The 23,436-nt window shown below is 54.1% G+C and overlaps 1 protein-coding gene across 3 annotated transcripts in view; it reads right to left on the bottom strand.

Moving 5' to 3' along the window:
- Nucleotides 1–23,436, bottom strand: part of LOC138841331 (cadherin-4) — a 412,784-nt gene that overhangs the window by 254,447 nt on the left and 134,901 nt on the right. The window lies entirely within an intron of this gene.

Here is a 23,436-nt window from a genome sequence, read left to right as displayed (position 1 = left end):
CACCCCCCCAGCACTCCCATGCCAACTCAAGGAAGGTGGTGTGTGGACACAGACATGCCAATTCACAGAAGGCAGTGCTCAGTGGTGCTCTATCATTCCAGCCCCACCTCCAGCCCTGCTTTTTGATGGTTATTTTGGAGATGGAGTCTCCAGAACTTTTCTGGTCAGGCTGACTCTGCGCCCTCAATCCTCCAGAGTAGCTAGGATCGTGGGCGTGAGCCATGAGCATCTGGCCTGCACCACTTATTTCTAAGTGCACCAGCACTTCCTTTCCTGAGAGCAATGTGGGTCTCTGAGTTAAGCAAAGCTGCCTTCATGGCTGGCTTCACTCACACTCCTTCTGCCGGGCACAGGCAGTGCTGGGGAAGACCCACCAGGCCGCGCCGCGCGGAGGGCTGGCCCTGCCCTCGGTCTCCTGCTCACTGAGAACCCTTCCTCACCATTGGGATGCATGGCTTCAAACAAGAACTAAAAATAAACCAAACTTACTCACAAAATAGACGTTGAATGTGCTCATTTAACACCACATTATCTGAAGATGGTTATTATCATCAAGATGGATCCGCGTTGTTCTACAATCTCCTAATTAGATGTGGTACCAAAAGCTACTCTAGCTTTTAGAGAGATTACCTTTAGAGAAAATGTATGTATTTGTAAGTGTCTGTGTGTCTGTATTTATTTTTAGTTGTTGCATCTGACTCAAGAAATATATTCTACCAAAAAAAAAAATTGCCCACATGTCACCAAGTAACTTAGGAAAGCAAAATACTGAAAACTCTCAAAATGGGCTTCTCTCCAGACCACCAACGGTAAGACATGTGGACTGGAAAAAACCGCAGGCAGCCCAACAGTCTGAACATTGATAGAGCGTTCAGAATGCCCCAAGTTTAAGGCTGAGCTATTACTGTAATTGGATTTTAATAAGGCCAGAGAATCGTGCTGCATTGGGTTTCCTGTCTGCACCAATATGAAAACAAGATGCACACCCCCGAGCTCCCCAGCTTCTCCAGAGATCCACACGTGGAAGCCGCCGGGCTCACCGTGTCAGAGCCGTCTCCCTGCTGTCACAAGTGTCCTCTATACCCGCTCTATCATCCCCGCAAAAGCACTAATAACACAGCACCTCCATCTCACTGTCACTCCCAGCTGGAATTCCTCATGGGAACAAATGATGACCCATTGTGTCCAGGAGGAGCTTGCTTTATGACACTGAGGTGGCTGCTTGGATCCCATCTCCAGACCTCCGAAGCGCCAGGCAGGCCTCCCGGCACCTGGTGCTGTACAGAACCCCATCCACCTCCGCCACAAGCAGGGGCGGGTGAGCCTCCCCCCAAACTCACCAGGCCCAGGAGTCCTGGGAGAGAAGACTCTCTCCCACTGATGGTTTCCTCCCTCCCTCTCTCCCTCCCTCCCTCCCCTCCTTCCTCCTTTCCTCCCTTCCTTCCTTCCTTCTTCCCTCCCTCCTTTGTTTCTCCCCGCCCCTTTCTTTCTTTGCTGGTTAATTAGAGATAAGGTTCTCGTTGACTTTTCTGCCAGGACTGATTTCCAATGAAGATCCTCGGATCTCAGCCTCCTGAGTAGCTGGGATTACAGGTGTGAGCCACCAGTGCCCAGCTTCCCTCTCTCTTGTTTCAGCCAAGATCTGCTGCCACCTGTGTTAGACATGCTGACAAGCATTGGTGATGCCAGGAGGAGCAAGGGCCCGTGCCGCAGCCCTGTTGCTCCTGTCCTCACAGACCACTCTGGGGCTAAGTGCACAGCCCAAAGCAGTGGTGGGCCCTTGGTACCCTCCCCCTCCCCCCCTCCCCGTCCCGTCCCCGCCCCCATCCCCGCCCCACGCTCATTGCCCTCCTCAGCAAGAAGCACAGCACTGGAGACTGGAGCTTACCTACTGCCTGGGCATGGCCTGTGGCCCTGAAGCCTCACCTGATCCTGGAGACTGAGGGAGGCCATACCTCCCAGTCTAGGGGGCTTCATGAACCACCTTTAGACCGTCACATACACCATGGTGGCCACAGCGCCTGCCCCACCTATGTGAATGCAACTCTCCCCAGCCTGGCTTCACTGCAGGCCCCTCCCCCTCCCCACTGCAGGCCCTTCCCCCTCCCCACTGAAGACCCCTCTCCCTCCCCACTGCAGACCCCTCCCTCTCCATGCTGCAGACCCCTCCCTCTCCACACTGCAGGCCCCTCCCCCTCCATGCTGCAGACCCCCCCTCTCCATGCTGCAGGCCCCTCCCCCTCCCCACTGCAGGCCCTTCCCCCTCCCCACTGTAGACCCCTCCCCCTTCCAACTGCAGACCCCTCCCTCTCCATGCTGCAGACCCCTCCCTCTCCACACTGCAGTCCCCTTCCCCTCCCCACTGCAGACCCCCCTCTCCATGCTGCAGTCCCCTTCCTCTCCACACTGCAGACCCCTCCCTCCCCACTGTAGACCCCTCCCTCTCCCCACTGAAGACCCCTCTCCCTCCCCACTGCAGACCCCTCCCTCTCCATGCTGCAGACCCCTCCCTCTCCATGATGCAGACCCCTTCCTCTCCACACTGCAGACCCCTTCCCCTCCATGCTGCAGACCCCTTCCCCTCCCCACTGCAGACCCCTCCCTATCCACGCTGCAGACCCCCCTCTCCATGCTGCAGTCCCCTTCCCTTCCCCACTGTAGACCCCTCCCTCTCCACACTGCAGGCCCCTCCCCCTCCCCACTGCAGACCCCTCCCTCTCCACGCTGCAGACCCCTCCCTCTCCACGCTGCAGACCCCTCCCTCTCCACACTGCAGACCCTTCCCCCTCCATGCTGCAGACCCCTCCCTCTCCACACTGCAGACCCCTCCCTCTCCATGCTGCAGTCCCCTCCCTCTCCACACTGCAGGCCCCTCCCCCTCCCCACTGCAGATCCCTCCCTCTCCATGCTGCAGACCCCTTCCTCTCCACACTGCAGTCCCCTCCCTCTCCATGCTGCAGTCCCCTCCCTCTCCACACTGCAGACCCCTCCCTCTCCACGCTGCAGTCCCCTCCCTCTCCATGCTGCAGTCCCCTTCCTCTCCACACTGCAGACCCCTCCCTCTCCACGCTGCAGACCCCTCCCTCTCCACACTGCAGACCCCTTCCCCTCCCCACTGCAGACCCCTCCCTCTCCACACTGCAGACCCCTCCCTCTCCATGCTGCAGACCCCTTCCCCTCCCCACTGCAGACCCCTCCCTCTCCACACTGCAGACCCCTCCCTCTCCATGCTGCAGACCCCTCCCTCTCCACACTGCAGACCCCTCCCTCTCCATGCTGCAGACCCCTCCCTCTCCACACTGCAGACCCTTCCCTCTCCCCACTGAAGACCCCTCTCCCTCCCCACTGCAGACCCCTCCCTCTCCATGCTGCAGACCCCTCCCTCTCCACACTGCAGACCCCTCCCTCTCCATGCTGCAGACCCCTTCCTCTCCACACTGCAGACCCCTTCCCCTCCCCACTGCAGATCCCTCCCTCTCCATGCTGCAGACCCCTCCCTCTCCACGCTGCAGACCCCTTCCTCTCCACACTGCAGTCCCCTTCCCCTCCCCACTGCAGACCCCTCCCTCTCCACACTGCAGACCCCTCCCTCTCCCCACTGCAGACCCCTCCCTCTCCACGCTGCAGACCCCTCCCTCTCCACACTGCAGACCCTTCCCTCTCCACACTGCAGACCCCTCCCTCTCCACGTTGTAGGCCCCTCCCTCTCCACACTGCAGACCCCTCCTTCTCCACACTGCAGTCCCCTTCCCCTCCCCACTGCAGACCCCTCCCTCTCCATGCTGCAGGCCCCTCCCTCTCCCCACTGCAGGCCCCTCCCTCTCCACACTGCAGACCCCTCCCTCTCCACACTGCAGTCCCCTTCCCCTCCCCACTGCAGACCCCTCCCTCTCCACACTGCAGACCCCTCCCTCTCCACGATGCAGGCCCCTCTCTCTCCATGCTGTGGGCCCCGCCCCTCCCCACTGCAGGCTCTCTTCAAAGGTCTCTTATCATAGTCTTCTCTACCAAGAGAAGAATGAAAGTAGATTTGAATTTAAAAGCAATTTCCACAAGAAAAATAAGTCTGCAGCCCTACATCCTCAACACGGTGTTCAGGGAGGGAGGCCTGTCTCACACCCAGGCCAGAGTGGCTTGGCTGGGCCGGCCCGGGGCTGGCTCCGGTCCTGCAGCCAGCCAGCCTGGCCAGGCTCCTGGGTCTTCTCATCCTCGTCCCATTGAATCAGACACTTCTAAATCAAGCGCTAGGAGAGCAGGCTAGGGTGCGGGTTTGAGCCCTGCTGCTCTCTGAGCCTTGCAGATCAAGAGGCGTCACCACAGAGAATCAGAGGAGGAATGGGACTAATCGGGTTTCTGGTTCCAATTAGGCCATCAGTCACACTTACACGTGGAAGGATCCCATGCTGCCACGTGGGGTGTGGCTGGTGATCTGAGGTGGGCCAGGCCCATGCCAAAGCAGGGAAGGCAGCCCGCGTCTTTGTACTGGCTCCAGCCACTCCTCCTCTTGACTGAGGGAAAAGCCTAGCCCTGGCTACACAGTCAGGGTGGGAGCGGGAGCTGGGTCAGAACCTTGCCAGGACTCAGTTTCCCCACTTTCAAAGTGCAGGTGGGGACCCCATGGGGTGAAGGTTAGGTGTCTTGGTTGGTTTTCAATTTCAACTGTCAGAATCAACATTAACTGACATGAAGGCTGCTACAGTAAGCTGTGGTTTGGATCAAATGCAGTAAAAAGCAAAAGTTTAAAAAAGGTTCAAAAGTGAGAAATCTGAATTCCCACTCCCACTGTACAACGCAGAGAAGCTTGGTGTCAGTCAGTCAGCACCAGTCAGCCCGCTTTGTCAGCTGTTGTGTTTAAATCATTCTGTGGTCTACGAAGTGTTTCCCTGCCCTTAGTTTTGTGAGAATCTGCCTCCCCTAAAAACCTGATGATGAAAGGTAAAAGTTGGTGTTCTTGGTTTAAGCAATCAAGTGAACACCCGAGATTTGTCTTTTGTGGATGATGGCTGGTGTTCTGCGAATCATGAATCGAGCACCAGTGGTATTCGAATTGTCTGGTTCTTGGTGGGCAGTATTAATGAGCACAGCTGTAATTTCCATGACAGGAGCTCAGCCCGGGCCGGGAGGTTATATGTTACGGATGCACAGACTTACTGTGCACTTCTAGGTAAATTTATTTTGGAGTGCTGACCTATGCATCTCAGCATTCTGAGTTTTCTTCACTCTCAGCATTCCTCAGTTTTCCTCAGTGGCTGTCTCTTGAAGCCACAAACCTGCAGAAATCAAGGGTCTACTGTACTCAAACATGTGTTTCCATTACCCCGTGACACGGTTTCTCAGTCTCCACCATGTGAACCCTTGGGCAGCCCTGTGTGGCGTGCTGTGAGGTGCTGAACAAAATCCTTGAGTAGCAGGCTGCCTCCGCCCCTAGATCTGAGAGAAACATCTGGATGCTTCCCAGCGTTCCCGGCTCCACCAGCCCAGCCCAGAGCCCAGGGAAGAAGGCCAACACCACCACACTGACCACCAAGAGAAGGCATTGCAGGCTGTGTGTAAGGACCGGTGCGGAGCATTTCTGGGGATGGGTGCAGTGCAGATCGGGCACAGGAATATAAGTGGATCCCCGTGAGAGGAAGAAGGACAGGAAGGCACGTGTGTCCTGAGAGGACTGGGGGCCAGCCCTACGTGTGTCCCGCCCTGGTACCAGGCTCCACTCAGTGACACCGTGGGATGTTGATGGGTGCACCAAGCTCTGAGACCCTTGGAAGTGAACGTGCTTCCAGAACGTCTGTGAAGGACAAGGTCCCCATTCCCAGCCCAGGACCCCCTGCACACAAGACAGACCATTGCAGCTCCGGGGGCAGGTGGAGGGGGAGGAGGGGAGCTGGATGTGGAGTCATGACCCCTCCCCAAAGCTCAAACAGAGAGCAAGTGAGGCTGCAAATGAAGATGCCCAGCATCAACCTGTTTGTGCTCAAGTTCCCTCTCTCCAGCATGAACAAAGACAGGCTCAGCGGGAACAGCACCTACTCATTGTGGGAACAAATGCCAGCACTCAGAGGAAATCAAGAGAAGATTGGGTCTACATCATCCAGACTTACCTGACCTGTCACAGGACATTGGCAAAGTGATAAACAGAAATGAGAGCAATTCACTTGGAGCATGGTGCATTATACTGAGGGGCAGTTACCCACAGCCTGATACTGCATCCCAAATTCAGGTCAAGCATGACTTATGATCTTCTATCAATCACCATCCCCAAGTGTGACCTATGACCTTCTATCACACTTTTGAGGCACATTTGCTTCCAGGTTCCACGAAACAGACACTGCACTGCACTCTGGGGTGTTTCCAAAAGAAATTTACCAAGAGTGCTTCATCATCGTTACTTTCATGACTTCCTTTTTTCCAGGCATTAGAGTTCAGGGCTCTCAGATTCACCCAGCTTTCTTGCTTAGGGTTGGTATTCTACCACTTGAGCCATGCTTTCAGTCTGGCATTTTGCTGGTTACTTTGGAAAGGGGGTCTCTTGGGCCTTTGTACCTGAGCTGGCTTTGAACAAACCTCCTGGCTCCATTTGCACAGCCCTCAATCATCGCAGCCATGGGAACTCCAGAGGGCTCGGTGAGGCATTTTTTTCTTTTTAGACATGAATACAGTAAGTTTAAGGCAACCTCACAGTGTAATAATAAATGGTGCCATGTAAGTGCGGGAGGTAAGATCTTCACACACGGCGTGGCTTGTTACCAAACAAAACCACATCTCAAAATCCTCTTTCAACCAGCCAACCAGAATCGTTAGCTCTGTCTTTACCATTATCTTTAGCTGAAAAGACATGTGAACTCATTGTCACACACAAAAAGCAGTCCCTCAGGCTAGAGGAAGCAAGCCGGCCCGTACACCCAGGAAGGCAGAGACAGTGCTCACAGAACACAGGTGCAGACATGAAGGTAACCACATTACGCCCCAGGAAAAAGACAAACCAGACCGCCGCTTGCTTAGATACAGAAAATCCCACGCGGGGACAGCAGGTTTTGAAGTTGAAATTGCAATTCCATGTTCTTTCTCACCCTCCCCGCCATTTGGGACTTGAGGGTTCTCTGTCAGAGTGCAGTCTCATCGCTTTCTACGCTGGTTTTCAAGTCAGATACTCCGCATCAATTGCTTTCTCTCCGGTTCACCACACAGCTATCTCACTGCCCCTTCCCTTTCTTCATTTTCACAAGTTTGACCGGTTAGGATCAGGGATGCCAGCACGGGCTTGGAGAATGTGACCCACGTCCCTCTCACACCAGCTGAAGAGCTGTGGGCAACAGAGTGCCGCCAGCCTCTTACTTTACACGGGGTCTTCACTCGGCAGCAGGGAGGGGAGGACGCATCCTTGCGGCCCCACAGGACACGCAGGGAGACTGAGACACACACGTGAAGCCACCGCTAGCAGCGCCATGACTTACCTAGAAAGAACAGAAGAGTCCCGTTAGTTGAGTCTGCTGGTTGAGGTCCCTGTGAGTTGCAATGCTGGCAGAAGTGACAACAACTAGCTACAGTGATGGGATTTGTGACTGGCCCAGAGTTTCCTGCTTCCTAGAACACGCTTCTCCGTGTGGCCATGAACTACATACATGACAGTGCTGATGGCAGCTGGGAAGTACCTAGGAGCCATGGAGACATGACACATCACACACGTGCACACACTACACACCACACATGTGTGCATACCACCTGTATGCACATACCTCACAGCACATGCGTACACACATACCTCACACCACACATGTGCATACATACTACACACACCACACCAAACATGTACACCTACTACATACCACACACCACACACATGTGCACACTACACACATGTACACGCATCATGCCACACACCACACACATGTGCACACACCTCACACCACACATGTGCATACCACCCGTACGCACATACCTCACAGCACACACGTGCACACATACCTCACAGCACACACGTGCATACACACTACACACATCACACCAAACATGTACACCTACTACATATCACACATGTGCACACTACACACATGTACACACATCACACCACACACCACATACAGGTGCACATTCTCACACCACACATGTGCATAATACTATACACCACATATCTCATATCACACACATGTATGCATACTATATACCACACATGTGCATACACTACGTGTGTGCACAATACCTCACACCATACGTGTGCACACACTACATACCATCCATGTGTGCACACAATCACACACATAATCACACACACACACATGCACAAAGGTCTAGAGATTCCACGAGGCTGAGGGATCCCATGTGGCATCGCCAGCTCCTGACCCACCAGCCTGGTTGCTAGGCCATTTTTCTCAGAAAACTCTTCCTAACAGGACTCAGTGGCAAAGGAGGTGAGGGAGGGGGGACACCAGGGCTTCGGCTCCCCTTCCGGTGGGCCCGGCCCCACCTGCCGTGCCCTGTGTCAGAGCTCTCTTTTCCATCAGGCCTGGGCTACTTTTCTGCTCAGAAGCCAGACCTAACAGCAGGTGCTCCATGCCATGCCATGTGTGTGTCATGTCCCCCCTGTGGCCGGCAGGCCCGGGAAGATTCAGTTCTGGTCCTAAGCAGAGAAGGCCTTGGAAACAGTGGACCATCTGTCCCTCCGTGGACATAGGATGTCAGACACAGGGACAGTGGACATGGGGACAATGGACATGGGTATGGTAGACATGGGTATAGTGGACACGGGGACGGTGGACACAGGGACATTGGAGATGGGGATAGTGGACACAGGACAGTGGACACAGGGGCAGTGGAGACAAGGAGAGTGGACATGGGGACAGTGGACACAGGATGGTGGACACAGGACAGTGGATACTGGGCAGTGGGCACAGGATGGTGGACATGGGGACAGTGGACACTGGACAGTGGAACAGGGGCAGTGGACACAGGACAGTGGACACGGGCAGTAGACACATGATGGTGGACATGGGGACAGTGGACACAGGATGGTGGACATGGGAACAGTGGACACTGGAAAGTGGACATAGGGGCAGTAGACACAGGATGGTGGACATGGGGACAGTGGACACAGGATGGTAGACACGGGGACAGTGGGCACTGGAAAGTGGACATAGGGGCAGTAGACACAGGATGGTGGACATGGGGACAGTGGACACAGGATGGTAGACACGGTGACAGTGGGCACTGGAAAGTGGACATAGGGGCAGTAGACACAGGATGGTGGACGTAGGGGCAGTGGACACAGGATGTGGACATGGGGACAGTGGACACTGAAAAGTGGACATAGGGGCAGTAGACACAGGATGGTGGACGTAGGGGCAGTGGACACAGGATGTGGACATGGGGACAGTGGACACTGAAAAGTGGACATAGGGGCAGTGGACACAGGATGTGGACATGGGGACAGTGGACACAGGTTGGTGGACATGGGGTTGCGCAGTCTCCAGGAAACACGCATGGTCTGTGCTGCAGAGGGGTGCCAGAATGTTCCAGCCCACGTAAGAACAGGGCACCCTGTGGGGCTGCTGCGGGCTGTGCAGGGGTAAGGTTCCCGCAGCACATTCCACCCTGGGGAGAGGTACTCCAGGGCCAGAGTTTTAAGGGAACAGGACTTATGAGGAAAGAAATGTTACGAAGCAACGTTAAATTTTAACATTCACAGAAGATGCTACAGAGGCACTGTCAGCGGGCTGGTCACAAGGGACACCTGGGCCGCATGGCTGCGGTTCACTTCTGGAATGTTCCCACAGGCTCAGGGCTGAGGCCTGGTCCCCAGCCCATGGCACACTGGGAGGTGGCAGCAAGTTTAGGAGGAAGTAGGTCACAGAGTTGGGGAGCAGGGGCTCTCGGGAGGGGGGCACTGCTTCCTGTACCTCAAGATGAGCAGTCCCTGAGCCTGCAAACACTGAGTCAAAATGCACCCTTCCGCCCTTGAGGATGTCATCCCTGTAACGTGTGTGTGTGTGTGTGTGTGTGTGTGTGTGTGTGTGTGTGTGTGTGTGTGTGTGTGGTATTTGGTCACAGTTACAGAGAAGTAACTGACACATTCACATTGGCATACTAGTATACTAGTTTCAAAGTGTGGCTTCCTTTCCCTTCCCTCCCTCCCTCTCTGCCTCCCTGCCTCCCTCCCTCCCTCCCCACCTTCCTTCTTCCCTCCTTCCTTCCTTCCTTCTTTCTTTCCTGTGTTTCTCACCTCCACCCTCACATGGTTATAGAACAGGCGGCACTGCCCTGGGGCAGGCCGGGCAGACGCCTCCATGTGTGCAGAGTCCCGTTTGTAGATTCACCATGCAAAACTTTACTGAGCAAGTACTGTCGCTCAGTTCCCCCTCCCTGTTAGTTTACTCTGAAATTCCAGACGCATGTGTGAGCAATGAGTTGATAATTTAATTATCGCACAGCAGCCTGCCTTGGTACATAGGCTTCTCCATTACAAATGTATATCTTATTAAAAATTTACTTTCCATTTCTGAGTACAGCGTGTAATACTTCCATTACTTGACGCACACAGCCGTCATGTAAACAAGTTGTGGACACAGGCACCCGTGCGGAAGGCAAGCGTGGTGTGGCGGCTGGGCCGAGTCCTCAGCTCTGAGGACGCCCTGCAGTTCCTGACGGGCTCGCTCAGGCTCTGGTACCCATCACAGCATCAGATGTTACTAAGAATCGTCTGTGCCGCCGAAGCCGCAACTTCAGCTGTTTTCCCTTTAGTAGGGTCTCACATTCTTACACAGGGCTGGCCTAGGACTGCCATCCTCTAACCTATGCTTCCTGCATAGCTGGGATGGCAGGTATGCACCACCATGCTTGACTTACTGACTGAATGGGGTCTTGCTAACTTTGTGCCTGGGCTAGCCTGGGACCATGATCCTGATACTTCTGGCTCCTGAGTAGCTAGGATTACAGATGTGCACCACCACACCCAGCCCTCCTTACATAGTTTTAAAAGCCATTCTGATGAACACCCGATGGTTGCTATTATACCCCCACTATATCCAATGGGGTATATTTCAATCTCTAAGCCAATGGGGCTTAGGTGGGGCTAAAAATCTCAACAAATAAAAATAAAACTGATTATCCTACAAACGTAGGAAAAGAGGGCCCCCATCAGAGGCTGTAACAGCCCTGCCCCCACCCCCCCAGGTCCTGGGTATACCTTCTGGGTGGGCCTGGGGCCTCCCAGGGCGAGGCTGGTCCTTCTGACACAGCCGGAGGCCTTCCTGAACCTTCTCGTTACATGCCACAGCCCAAGACAGCTGCTCGTGCCAGTGACCCCCGAGTGCACGAGCTGGGTTTTCTGCTCCCAGCGTTCACTCCTCAACACCCCTCCTTCCACCTGACTCATCTGACTCACGGATCCAGGTGGAGTACACAGGAGGACACCTTGCTCTCCTTTCTGGCCCTCGTCCCTCCAGAGAGCGCCACTTGTGGAGACAAGGCCACGGGACAATATGCGAAAACAAGGCCCGCCGTGTCGGTCCTGGGCCCCCCAAGACCTGCAATTCAAACTCAGCCTCTTGCTTCCCACATCTACAGGCCTCTCCCAGCCTCAGTTTCCCCAGCGTGACATGGACAGCTCACACATGTCTAACAGGTTTGGGATGAATGGGCGATGTCAGCTCATTTCCTGTCACAGTCACCACACACACACACGCACGCACACACACACACACGCACACACACAGCCATGGCACAATGTGCTGGCAATCCCCAGCCAGGGTGCCTGGCCTTCTGGGAGAAAGCGATAGCCAGCCGGATAGAGAATTCACAAGACGGGGTGAACGCCAGTTTTCAGTAAGTTCTTTTCTCTCCCATTCTTTGTTACCCCAAATTGATGTCTTTCTGACTAGATGCTGCTTAGAAAAATTCTTAACTGCCATGTAATAAAATCTATTAGAGAATAATTCAAGTTCTCCCACATATAGATTTTTGTAGATACAGAATGTTTCAAAAAGAATTATTCTCTCACACATATTTTATTAAAAAGCCTGGTGCTAAACATCGCTCTTCTTAAAACAAAATTACTACCTGCAAGGAAATAGCTGTTTTTGAAAGAAAGAAAAGGAGAAAAAAGAAAGCCCTTCCAATTGAGCTCTTCTGTATTCATTATGAGTTGTTTGTTAAGTATTAAAAGGATAATGGATAACAATGTAGTTGTTAAGTGACAAAACTTCAAATATAAAGATTCATTTATGGTTCCTTTCATTGCAGCATATGATTTTCCAAATCTATTCAAGGTTTATAGATTCAGCGAGCTGCGCCCGGCACGGAGGAGCGGAGGGGCGCGCCTGCATCAACGCAGAAGGAATGAGGAAGACAAAGCAACCTTCTACACAAAACTTCTCTGAACTTGGAGGATGAACAAAAGCAGTGATTTCAAGAAAAAGTCAGACCCTGGGGTGAAACCTCTGGAAAGGAGCAGAGCGAGTATGGAGGGGGAACCTGCTGGCCTCGGCTCCCAGCGAATCTCCCCTGCCCTCACTCTTGGGATCCAGTTATGGGTAATGAACTGCAATCAAACGGCCATTTTCTCCCCACCCCTCTGCTTCTCCAGGCAATTGAGCTGGTGAATTGTTACCTGGGCGCAACCTGGAGTTTCTCATGTCACCGGCTTTTTAGGTCTTTTCCAGCAGGAGGAGGAGACAGGTTCAGAGGGGGACTTCCTGTCTCTGGCTATGGATGCCAGGAGCACTTTGTCCTCCCAGGACTGGGCTCGGATTGCAGGTGTGCAAACCACACCTGCTCCTTCCAGAGGGGGAGGTTAGCAGGCTGGAACCCATGCCATCCCCAACTGCCTGCCTGGGGAGCAGGGATGGGAGATGGGGAGAGGAGGGAGAGGAAGGAGCTGGGGAGAGGGAGAGAGGGAGCCATCCATTGTGGCCCCTGCAGCACATGGCTACTCCCGGATGGGCCCCCAGTTCCACATGCACAGTACAAAAGCAGAACAGCTCATTAGTACTTTCTTATTACTTGTCGAAGGGGTACTATTTTGGAATACTGGATCAAATAAAACGCACTATTATAATTAATTTCACCTGTTTCTGTTTACTATTTGGATATGGCTCCCAGGAAACTTACAGTTATGGGCTGGCTGGCCTTTCTGTGGGATGGTATTCTTGTTCAGAGCAGCCTATTGTGTGCCACACAGTGCCTGGTCTCAAGCCTGGCTGTGACTCTCATTGCCTGGTGCCTGTCCCTCAGCAGCCTTCCCTACTGCTTCTTCTCTCCCTGTACCTTTTGGCTTCCTGTCTGTGGTCTCCCAGAGAAGCGTTCCTTGCCTCTGGTCATGCAATTTAAAGCTATCCTTCCTCGAACTTCCTGTCATGTGTGTCAATATTAATGTTTTAATTCTGCACATGGTCCTTCTTTTCAGACGTACATTGACCTGCCCTTCGCACCAGCGGAGGTACGCTCCTTCAGGGCCTAATTCTTCTTAACTCCTCCACTGCATCACCAGCCCTAGCGATGCCGGAGACACAGCCGGTAGTCGTGCATCACGAGACTCATCACAGGAAAGCAGGCTCCCAGACCCACAAATATCAACACCCTAGTGTCAGTAACAGCCCAGCATCAGCACTGTCACGATCACCGCGATCACCACCAAAACCCCCAGCATCAACACTGCCGCAATCACCGCCATCATCATCAACTCCAGCAACGCTGACATCACTGTCACAAGGAGCAACATCAGCATCAACACCTGCATCAACCCCAATAATATCACCAACATGAGCAACAATCTCAGCAACACTGTACCACCACCACCATAATCACCAGCAGCACCAGCATTAACAGCATCAACAACACCATCACCACCAATCCCACGCTTCTACCACCAGCAACAAAACCAAGAAGTATGTATGTGAGGCCAGGAAAACGGACCTGATGGCAAAGGTCTGAAAACGCCGCTGCTCTGGAGCTACTTTGTGAGCACCTTCAATATTCTATACACCACATACACCCCAGGTGGCACACAGCCTGTACCTGACTCCTGGCTGTCTTCCATCACCTCCTGCTTCCCACAGAGCCCTCAGGTGAGTTCACCAGGGCCCTGAGTTGCATCAGCTGACAGGAGGTTTGGAGCCAGAGCTCTGTGTGATGCGCCAGAGATGAGTGCCGGGACAGGATACACAACCTGACGCTAATCCCTGTGGACTAAATTTGCTGACTCCAAGCTGCCTTGGCCCAATGGCCCAAACACAGGAAACTGCTGAACTCCAGTGTGCCACCTCTGGGCCTCTGCATCAGACCTGGAGGTGGCTGCAAACCTAGCATCAGTGCAAATCCACGCTGCCCTCCCCAGCACAGGGTTGGTTGTACTGGTTGATGTACAGGCTGTGTGGCAACTCCCTACGCCCCGCTCTCAGTGGCACTCCATTTTCAGGATCGAGGTGGCAGAGGTGGGCATCTGCTATCTCGTGTGTGTCCTTAGTGTGTCCACTCAGCTTGCCCACCACCTGACGAATGAACCATGATCAAACATCCTTTTTCACACACTTTTATAGTTCTTGAATGGCTTAAGATCCACCCGTGAATTTGTTGCAGGACAGTTACCTAGTCATGTGCTGTAGGCGGAGCCCATGTGGACAAGAGTGCCATCTCAGTGTGGTAATGGTGGGCACATCAAACAGGCACAGTAACAGTACTCCACATGTAAAGATGGACCAGAACTTCCGCTTGCTGCTTGGGGGACAGAGGCCCCCAGCCCAAACTGCTCTTCTAGATCAGCCAGCTTCAGCCCTTGAGAGCCCTGTCTCCCACAGATGTGTGTTTGGCACATGATATCCTCAGATGCTGGCACCCATAGCACGACACACGTATCATAAGCCAGCGAGCCATGTCCCAGGCACCCGCAGACTGAGGGACACTTGAAGGAACAGGTAGCCTCAGAAGTTACCGGAGCCCCAGACTCACGGGCACTAGCGGCCCTCCCACCCAGCTGCAGGTGTGCGGCCTATTAGAACGAGACAGCAGTTAACCTGCTGCTTGTTGAAATCGTCTTTATTGCAATAGAACAGCAGTACCTAGCAGAGCAGGAATTCCTGGGGACTTGATGGACCCCAGGACATTCACAGAGTTGTGACCTGGAGCCCCCAAGCTTGAGCGGACATGTCTTCCCTACCACCTTTGCTTTCTTCTGTTAAACACGTGTGATTGCACCTTGGAAATAAACCCCAGTGAAGGCCAGGTTACTTCCTGGCTCCAGGGGACTGTCATGGAGGATTCCTGCATTAGAGATACTCTTCTGTTCTGGGGCCAGCTGTTCCCTGGGCCATTACCCGAGGCCAGTTCACTGCACGAACCACCCAGACTCCGAAGACGAGCCTGGGCCTTACTTCCAGGTCAGGCTCCAATAGGGAGGCAGAGAGCCTCAGGGTGGTGCAGCAGGCTCTTGTGCCTGCACCATGGCTGGAAACTACCCAGGGCCAGTCTGGGGTGAGGGCTCCCCAAGCCTCCAACAGGCATGGAGCGGGGAGTGAACATCCTGCACCCAGGGCGGCTCGGCTGGAGGGTAGACCGTATCTTCCCTGCAGTCCGCCATGACTTTGCATTTTCTTTATCCTGAGTGTTGAACTCAGGGCCCCATGCCTGCCAGAACCTTCCGCCCTTGGTTGTGCTGGCTGTTTTGGGATAGGGTCTTGCAGTATGCCTGGGCTGCCACCCTCCCACTTGTGTCTCTCCATGTCACTGGGCATGATGGTGCCTGTGCAGAGCCGCTCTGCTCCCCCATACCAGAGATAAGGGGTGCATGCACCTGCACCTAGCCATTGGTCTAGATGGAATCTCATGAACCTCAAGCCAACCTTGAATTGTGGTTCTCCCCATGTCCACCTTTCAGGTAGATAGGATTATGGGCTTGAGCCTGGCTTACTTGGCTTGTTTTGTGAATTCACCCTTCTATTAGGAAAAATAACGCACTGCATCACTCACACTTCAACACATTACTTTGTGATTCATTGGACGACATCTATAACCACAGAATAAGATTTCCTGGATTTTTGTTTGGAGGCTCCTGAGCATCAGTTTCCTCACCTGCATCACAACCCGTCTTTGTTTCATTACCTACCCCACTCCCCCCATTACATATCTGCATACCCCCCCAATGCCTTCATCTATCAGAGCAGGTCACTGATTCCAGCATGTTCCAGTAACAAGATTCTTTTCATTCTGAGGTCGGTGTGTGTGTGTGTGTGTGTGTGTGTGTGTGTGTGTGTGTGTGTGTGTGTGTGTGTGTGTGTGTGTGTGTGTGTGTGTGTGTGTGTGTGTGTGTGTGACTTTCATGTCTCAGGGGCATTGCTGTACATCTTGGGTGCACATGCCTATTGAAGGGTTGTGATAAGGACACTCCGTGTGGACAGCAGTGCTCTACTGCTCTACTGGCACTGGTACCAGCAAAAAGTTTCCTCACCTCTCAGCTCACTGGACCACAGCCAGAGGCAAATGATATAATGGGTTTTAAAGCTATCAACTGCTTTGGCTTCTTTCCAAATGCTTCATAAATGGAAGCACATGGCGAGCATTCCATCTCACTCTCTCAGGTCTCTCCTTCACCACTCCAGCCCGTGTGGCCCACGGCTCAGTCACGTGCCCTCAGCTTCAGGGTGGCTCCTTTGAAGTGCTCCACAGAATCCCACTACTTGGTGACCCCTTCCCCCCCCTCCCTGCCAAGTGCCCCCCCCCCCCGCCATGTGTGGCTGTTTCTAGGGTTGGACCTGTTGTGAATAAAGCTGCTTTAACTTTCTCCTATACCTTTTATTTCTCTGGATAAAATCCAGGCAAGGAATCATGGGGCTGTTGGTTGGAGTGGGTTTGTTTTGAACACTTGATTGCCATCAACCAAGAGCTACAACGGTAACTTGGAAGTCCGGGCCCTCATCCCAGTGACCGCTGACCCAGGGGCCAGGGAGCACAGCTCTCAGGAGCACTCCTGAATGCCGCCTGCGAGGCCCTGTGGTGTTCGAGCAGTGAGCTGTGGATCAGCTCCGCCACCAGTTGCTCGGGCTTCAAACAGCAAGTTGCTTACTGCTCTACCTCGGAGCGCTGTGATGTCTGCCACTCCTAAGGCTGCTGGGATTGCCTGACATGTGTGCAGAAGCGTCAAGGTCCTGACATGCATACAGAGGCCTCTGGCCCGGGAAGCAAGGGCTCCCTGCCAGTTAGTCTCAAGGGTCCTTTGGTCTGTTGAGCCAACCCTGCCAGGGGTCAGCTCCACCTTGGCTGTGGCCCTTGGCGGTCAGCACTCAGTTGCCCAGGGGATGGCAACAGAAGGGGTAGGTCAAGTTCAGACTCAGGTTCAAGGCTTCTTTGTCATTTGCCCAATCCCTGTGCCTAGATTTCACCCTGTGTTTTCTATACTCAGGAGGTGTTTGGGGCTGTGATGAGGGCCGCCAGGTGACTGGAGATGCACTTGGGAAGGGCAGGGACACAACAATGTGCAAAACACCTTCTCACCCCGTGAATGGCAGCCCTGCCCCGAGGCTGGGCAGAGTCACGGCCGGCTTCCAGACTGACAACTGTGTAAACTGAGGAGCAGAAGCATCAGAACGCACCAGAGCATCTTAGCCCTCTACCTCTTTCTTTCCCCCCTTGGCCCCCCTTGCCTCCCTCCCTCTTTCTCTCGCTCTCCCCTTGCTCAGAGCTCCTGCTACCAGTCAGGCCCCATGACGCTTTTTATAGAGTACATAAGTCCTGTACTTTAGAACTTATCCTGCAATTTAAAATAAATCAGCCCAGTGCAAGTCCGAGCACACGTATAATTCTCTCCAAAGGGAACGATCCTGGAGCAATCACCACGGCGGGGCGTCTTTCAGCTCCAGCCACCGGGAAGGGTCATTCCGCAGGGACACACGTCGACTCCAGCTGTTTGTTTACATGAGACTGGGACAAATGAGTTAATTTGGAATGCTCTTAAAAAAAATTAAAATCGGCTCGGGCTCCATTAGAAAGGTCCCGGAGCCCATTAGAGACCCCAGGCCCTCTCACCCCTCCCTGCTCTGTGCTCTGCTCGGGAGACAGGCAGAACAATGGCTCCCAGGAAAGGGGGCCAGCAATGCTCCACTTCTCCAGATGCTGACGGCTTTTGCCATGGCCACCTGCATAATCTGCCAGGTGCCCGATGGCCACCTTCTCTGCCCACGGCACCAAGTGACTGGAGAGCAGATCACGACCACGGTGCTTGACACAGACCGAGGCCGGCCCTCTGGGGATGTGTGGGACCTGAGCATGCGCTTCTCAAAGCCGCCCAGGGCTATGCACACACACGCAGACTGTTCCCTGGCCAGGACTCGTTGCTCTGCACAGCTGCTCAGCGACAAAGCAAAGCGGACTGGCAAGCGCTCCTGGGGTGTGCGTGGCAGCTGGGACCCACACCCTGGGCAGCGCGAGACGCCGTGGACAGTGGTGTTTCATGAATGTCTGGCTGGGAAACGGAAGGGCTCATAGGAACTGACCTGTCAAGGGCTCCTTGTCAGCTTGCATTTTGTTTCCATGGGCTTCAAGTCCTGGAAGAGAGCTGGAACAGCAGAGAATCGGAAATCGCTGTGACACGGGCATGGGGGGTGGGGTGGGCCGTCTGCCCGAGGACGCGTGCTGTTCACCGGGGGACGGAGCTCAGGAGGGCAATGAGGAGGGACTCGGGCCCCGCTTCAGGACAGATACGTTAACACGCAAGCAAACGCTGCATCAGGAGTCACGGAAGGTCACGCAGCGGGTGCTGGTGATAGTGACCACCCTGGTCTCCTCAGGATCCTTCCTCAAGAGCCCTCTACGTCCTCAAGCCACAAACATCCAAAATGCCCCTCCCTTTGCACTTCAGGAGCTCATCGTTGATAAAGGAGTCCAGCAACCCCGGGGAGAGGATTCTTCCCAACCAGGCACAACACGACTTACAATAAAGATGAGTCAAGCAGGCATTGGTGGCTCACACCTGTGATCTCAAGCCACTCGGGAGGCTGAGATCTGAGGCACAGAAGTCTGTGAAACTCTTACCTTCCATTAACCAGCAAAAAGACAGTGCTAGAGGTATGGATCAAGTGATAGAGTGGCAAAACGCTGATCAAGAGAACGAGGCACTGAGTTCAAGCCCAGATATTGGCACAAAAATAAAAAAGAAGATAAACTGAGACCTCCTATCCTTCACAAAACAAACTCACAATGGACCATAGTTGCACAGGTAAAAATACAAAACTATTAAGTTTTAGAAGATAACAGGAAAAAAATGTAGGTAATCTTGGGTTTGGCAAAGATTTTGTGGTATGATCCACAAAAGATGGAATTGATAAGCTGAATTTCATGAAAATTAAAAATCTCTACTTTGCTTACAAAACCTGAAGACAGGTGACAAGCAGGAGGAAATATTTCCGAATATTTCTGAAGGCCTATTGCTAGAACATCCGGGGACCCAACGGCCTGCCATTGCTTGAAAAAAGGTTGACTATTTCATGCCCCAGTCCTGGGGTTTGAACTCAGGGCCTGGCCACTGTCCCTGAGCTTTTCTGCTCAAGGCTAGGGCTCTAGAGCCCTCCCACTTGAGCCACAGCTCTACTTCCAGGTTTTTGGTGGTTAATTGGGGAGAAGAGTTACACAGACTTTCCTATCTGGGCGGGCTTTAAACTGGCATCCTCATATAACTGGCATGCTCATACCTCAGCTTCCCGAGTGGCTAGGATTACAGGCATAAGCTACAGCACCCAGCTGAAGTTGACTATTTCTTGTAAAACAAAGCATACGCTCACCATGGGACCCAGACACTACATCCTGGTTTAAATTCCCTATAGAGTTGAAAACATGTCTACACCGGAAACACGCCCATGGGTGTCTGCAGCGGCTTTACACCGAGTCCCCACACAGAGCAGCAAGCAGGAGATCCTTCAGCGTGCCCGGCCCACACCGTGGTCCATCCAGCTGGGGAGGTTACTCAGGCTCGGGCACGGAGGAAAAGGAAAGGCTTGCCACCAAGCGAGGGAGTGCCCAGCACACTGGACAAAGACACAGACACACTGGGGGACAGGCAGTGTGCGCTTCCATCTGCCAGGAGTTGAGGCTCAAACAAGAATGGCACACAGGCCACTTCCTTCCTTCAAGCACTTGTGATAGCTGAGAAATCAAGCGTGTCCCCGAAAGCAGATTCTTAACCAAGAGCTGGTGCACATGCCTGTAATCTTAGCTATTCAAAAGGCTGAAATCCAGAGGATCATGGTTCGGGGCCAGTCCTGGCAGAAAATTTCCCTAGACTCCATCTCTAAAATAATCAGCAAAAAGCAGGGATGGAGGCATGGCACTAGCTTTGCAGGCACAAGGCCATGAGTTCAAATCCCATTATTGCTAAGAAAGATTACACAGACAAGAAAAGTAAGGAGTCAAGAGATCTCAGCAGGTTAGACCAGGCTTTAGTAGAGGCTGCAGAGGGACCCAAGTCAGGCCGAGCAAGTCGGAGACATGAGGAGTGGAGAACGGGGTTTGGGTTGAAGTATAGTTGGGAATGAGAGTTTCTCAGAATGCAGCTGCAGCAGGCAGTCCCCTTTGGTATTTTAGTTGATAGGGGAATTCTGGGGAGGAGGATTCTGGGAAGGTCCCTGTCCCACCCGGGGGGGGGGGGGAAATCAGTGGGCCATAGCCATGGAAACAACATTGAGTTATGAGAACACAGCAGATGCCCATCAGTTATCAGCAAAAATAAGAAAAGAAGAAAGCAGATTCTAAACACAGATACCTCAACATGAGCGGCTGGTTGCTAATAACAGTGGCAGTCATGAAGATAGCATGCCATAGATATCACTTTTATTCAGAATCATTGCCTCTCCTCAAACAGCCTTGACCTGTGATTACTCTGGGTCCCATCACAGCACAATCAAAGGAACCGGGGTAGAGAAAAGCCCCACGTAGCCCTAACAGGCAGCGCCTGATTCTGCAAACCGTACTTGGCAGGTGTTGACGGATGGCGTCCAAGCCTGGCTCTGCGGGACATGCAGCTTCCGGCCACCAGGTGGGCAGCGGTGTGTGCGCCAGGGCCAACTCACTCTACAGATGCCCTTCTCTGGAAGGTCAGGGAGTCCATCATCACCTCCAAGACCGGCCTCTGCACAGCCCTACAGGAGGCCAATGGGCCTCTGCCCCGGACTCTGTGTGCCCAGCTCACAGGGCTGGGCTCGGGACCCAGTCTGTGCGTATCTGGTTGTTATCATCCCTGGCTGTAGCGGCTCCTGGAATCCTGGAAGGAGCCCAGCGTGCACCTGCAAGACCCAGCTGTTACATGGAGCAAATGAACCCTGTGTACCCTGGAACACAGAACAGGGTGAGCATGCCTGTCACCTCCGCTGGAGACTTTCCTGATGGAACATTCTGGACCCACAGGACAGGCAGAGAGGGATGCGCTGGGAGAGGAGGGACACAAAGCTGGACAGCTGCCCCTGTCACCCTCTAATCATCCTGGAAAGCGAACTGGACGCCAGCCTCTCGTGAGGGATTTCAGCCACCACTGTGAGGAAACAGGGTGCCAGCTTCAATTCTGAAGGACCCACTCCTGTGCCAAAATAATCAGAGTGAAGTGCCGTGTGCCAGCTGGGCGGCAAGGCGATGCTGCCCACTGGAACGGGATGGGACCCTTAGTTCTGCGCAGGGGTCTGCTCTGCCGTTTTCATTTCTCATGGTGAGCGCGTAGGTGGCAGCCCCGGAGCCCGCGCTGCAGCCCGCTCAGATCCCATCACGTTGGCGTTGCAGATGACAGACAGGAAGGAGCCAAGCCGGCGCAGGGCAGGTGGGCATGGGGGCGGCCCCCGCACCTCAGACCCCAGCGGAACCACTGCCACGCCGCGTTCCCGCTCCGTGTTAACGTCCTCCGCACAGACTGATCTCAAGAGCTGCTGGGCGTGTAGCTAAGATGGCCCTGGGGTGCCTGCTGGGGTGGCCCTCAGTATCCCCCCTCCACAGATCCAAGCTCTGTGTGTGACATGGACGTAGAGGCAGGGACAGAGGCCATGGCAGCACGGTGGGACCGCTGTGTCCAAGGCGGTGACCCAGTGGGTGAAGAAAGCTCCTGAGACGATGCCTGCCAACGCCCTGCTCCACACACACACCTCCCGGTGCAGGGGGGCGGGGGGCAGACCTGGCAGCCTGTGGGCCTGGGGAAGATCTCAGGAAAGACAACCACACAGGACTCCGGGGAGAAGATGCTGGGGCGAAAGAGTAAAACGTGGTCCTGTTCCTGTGTGGTGGTAGCTCAGTTGGAGGGTAGGGGGCTTGGCAGGGCCTGCTTGGAAGGCCTGCAGAGGCCGGCGGGTGGGCGCTGCGGCCCACGTGTCCCCTCACCCCGGAGGACCTGCGGAGGCCGGGCTGGGGTGAGGGAGCACAGGCCTGGTGGTGCTTTACAGAGATGCTTCCAGGCAGGGCACAAAGGAGACAGGACTAAGGCAAAGGTCCTGGGGAGGGAGGAGGCCAGAGGAAGCCGAGGAGGAGCTGTCTGAGCGTGGCAGGCCATGAGGTACTGAGGACATTTTGAGATGGGATAGGAGCCAACAGAGAAAGGCAAGAAGCAACAAGAGAAAATCAGGATAGAGGTGTCCAGTCAGCTCTGGAGCTCAGCTGGCCACCCAGACACGCGCCAGAGTCTAAGGGTCAACAATGCGCACCAGACCCAGCAGGCCAGGTCTCTGGCAGGACCGCCCTGGGGTCATGTGTGAGCTGCAGCGTTGGATCATGTGGGTGGGGTGGGCTGAGCAGGGCCAGGCCCATCCGGCCTGTGGCTGACTCTCCCCCCCCCCACCTCCCCCATACCAGCTCAGGTTCTCTCACACCATGATCTCCTGCTTCAACAGAGACAAGCAAGGCTGGCTCACGGTGTGGTGTGTTTGCTGATGTTCCACCAGCCAAGGCATCAGATGCCCATGCCCATGTCCAGGCCACAGCTGGCTGGCTGTGTGCAAGGGCAGAACAATCCATTGTCATGGATCTCCACAAGCAAACAACCGCCAGGGGGCTGAAGCCAGGAGAGGCACCTGGTTCCCATGGCTTAGAGCCAGGATTACAGGGATAGAACAAGACAGTTTGGTGAGGAGGGCATAGAACATTGAAACTCTGCTATGGGGGAGAGTTGTGTCAAGGTGATACGCCTGCTCTTCCTGCAGGTATGGCTGCATCCCACTCTCCTCTACACAAGCTCCGGCTCTGTCTGTCAGCCTTGTCTTCTTGTGTGCCAATTTCTACCATTCCTCCTCCTCTCCCTACCTGACTAGCTAAGCAATGCAAGAGGATAGCAAGGTTGTCCTGGCAGAGATCACAGCTGCAGGGCTGCATGTGCTAGACAACCCCAACGCAGTGGAGTACAGACCTGGGAGCGTCCAGTGGGATGATGCACGCCCATCCCCAACAGCACCCAGCATGCTCAGGGCCCTGGGCACCACCCCTCTGTTCATCTGCACT

Source organism: Dipodomys merriami, unplaced genomic scaffold (genome assembly GCF_024711535.1).
Source record: "Dipodomys merriami isolate MVZ:Mamm:240054 unplaced genomic scaffold, mDipMer1.0.p SCAF_316, whole genome shotgun sequence".
Classification (NCBI taxonomy): domain Eukaryota; kingdom Metazoa; phylum Chordata; class Mammalia; order Rodentia; family Heteromyidae; genus Dipodomys; species Dipodomys merriami.
Note: the sequence above shows the minus strand (reverse complement) of the source record. Positions and strands in the feature narration are given on the sequence as shown.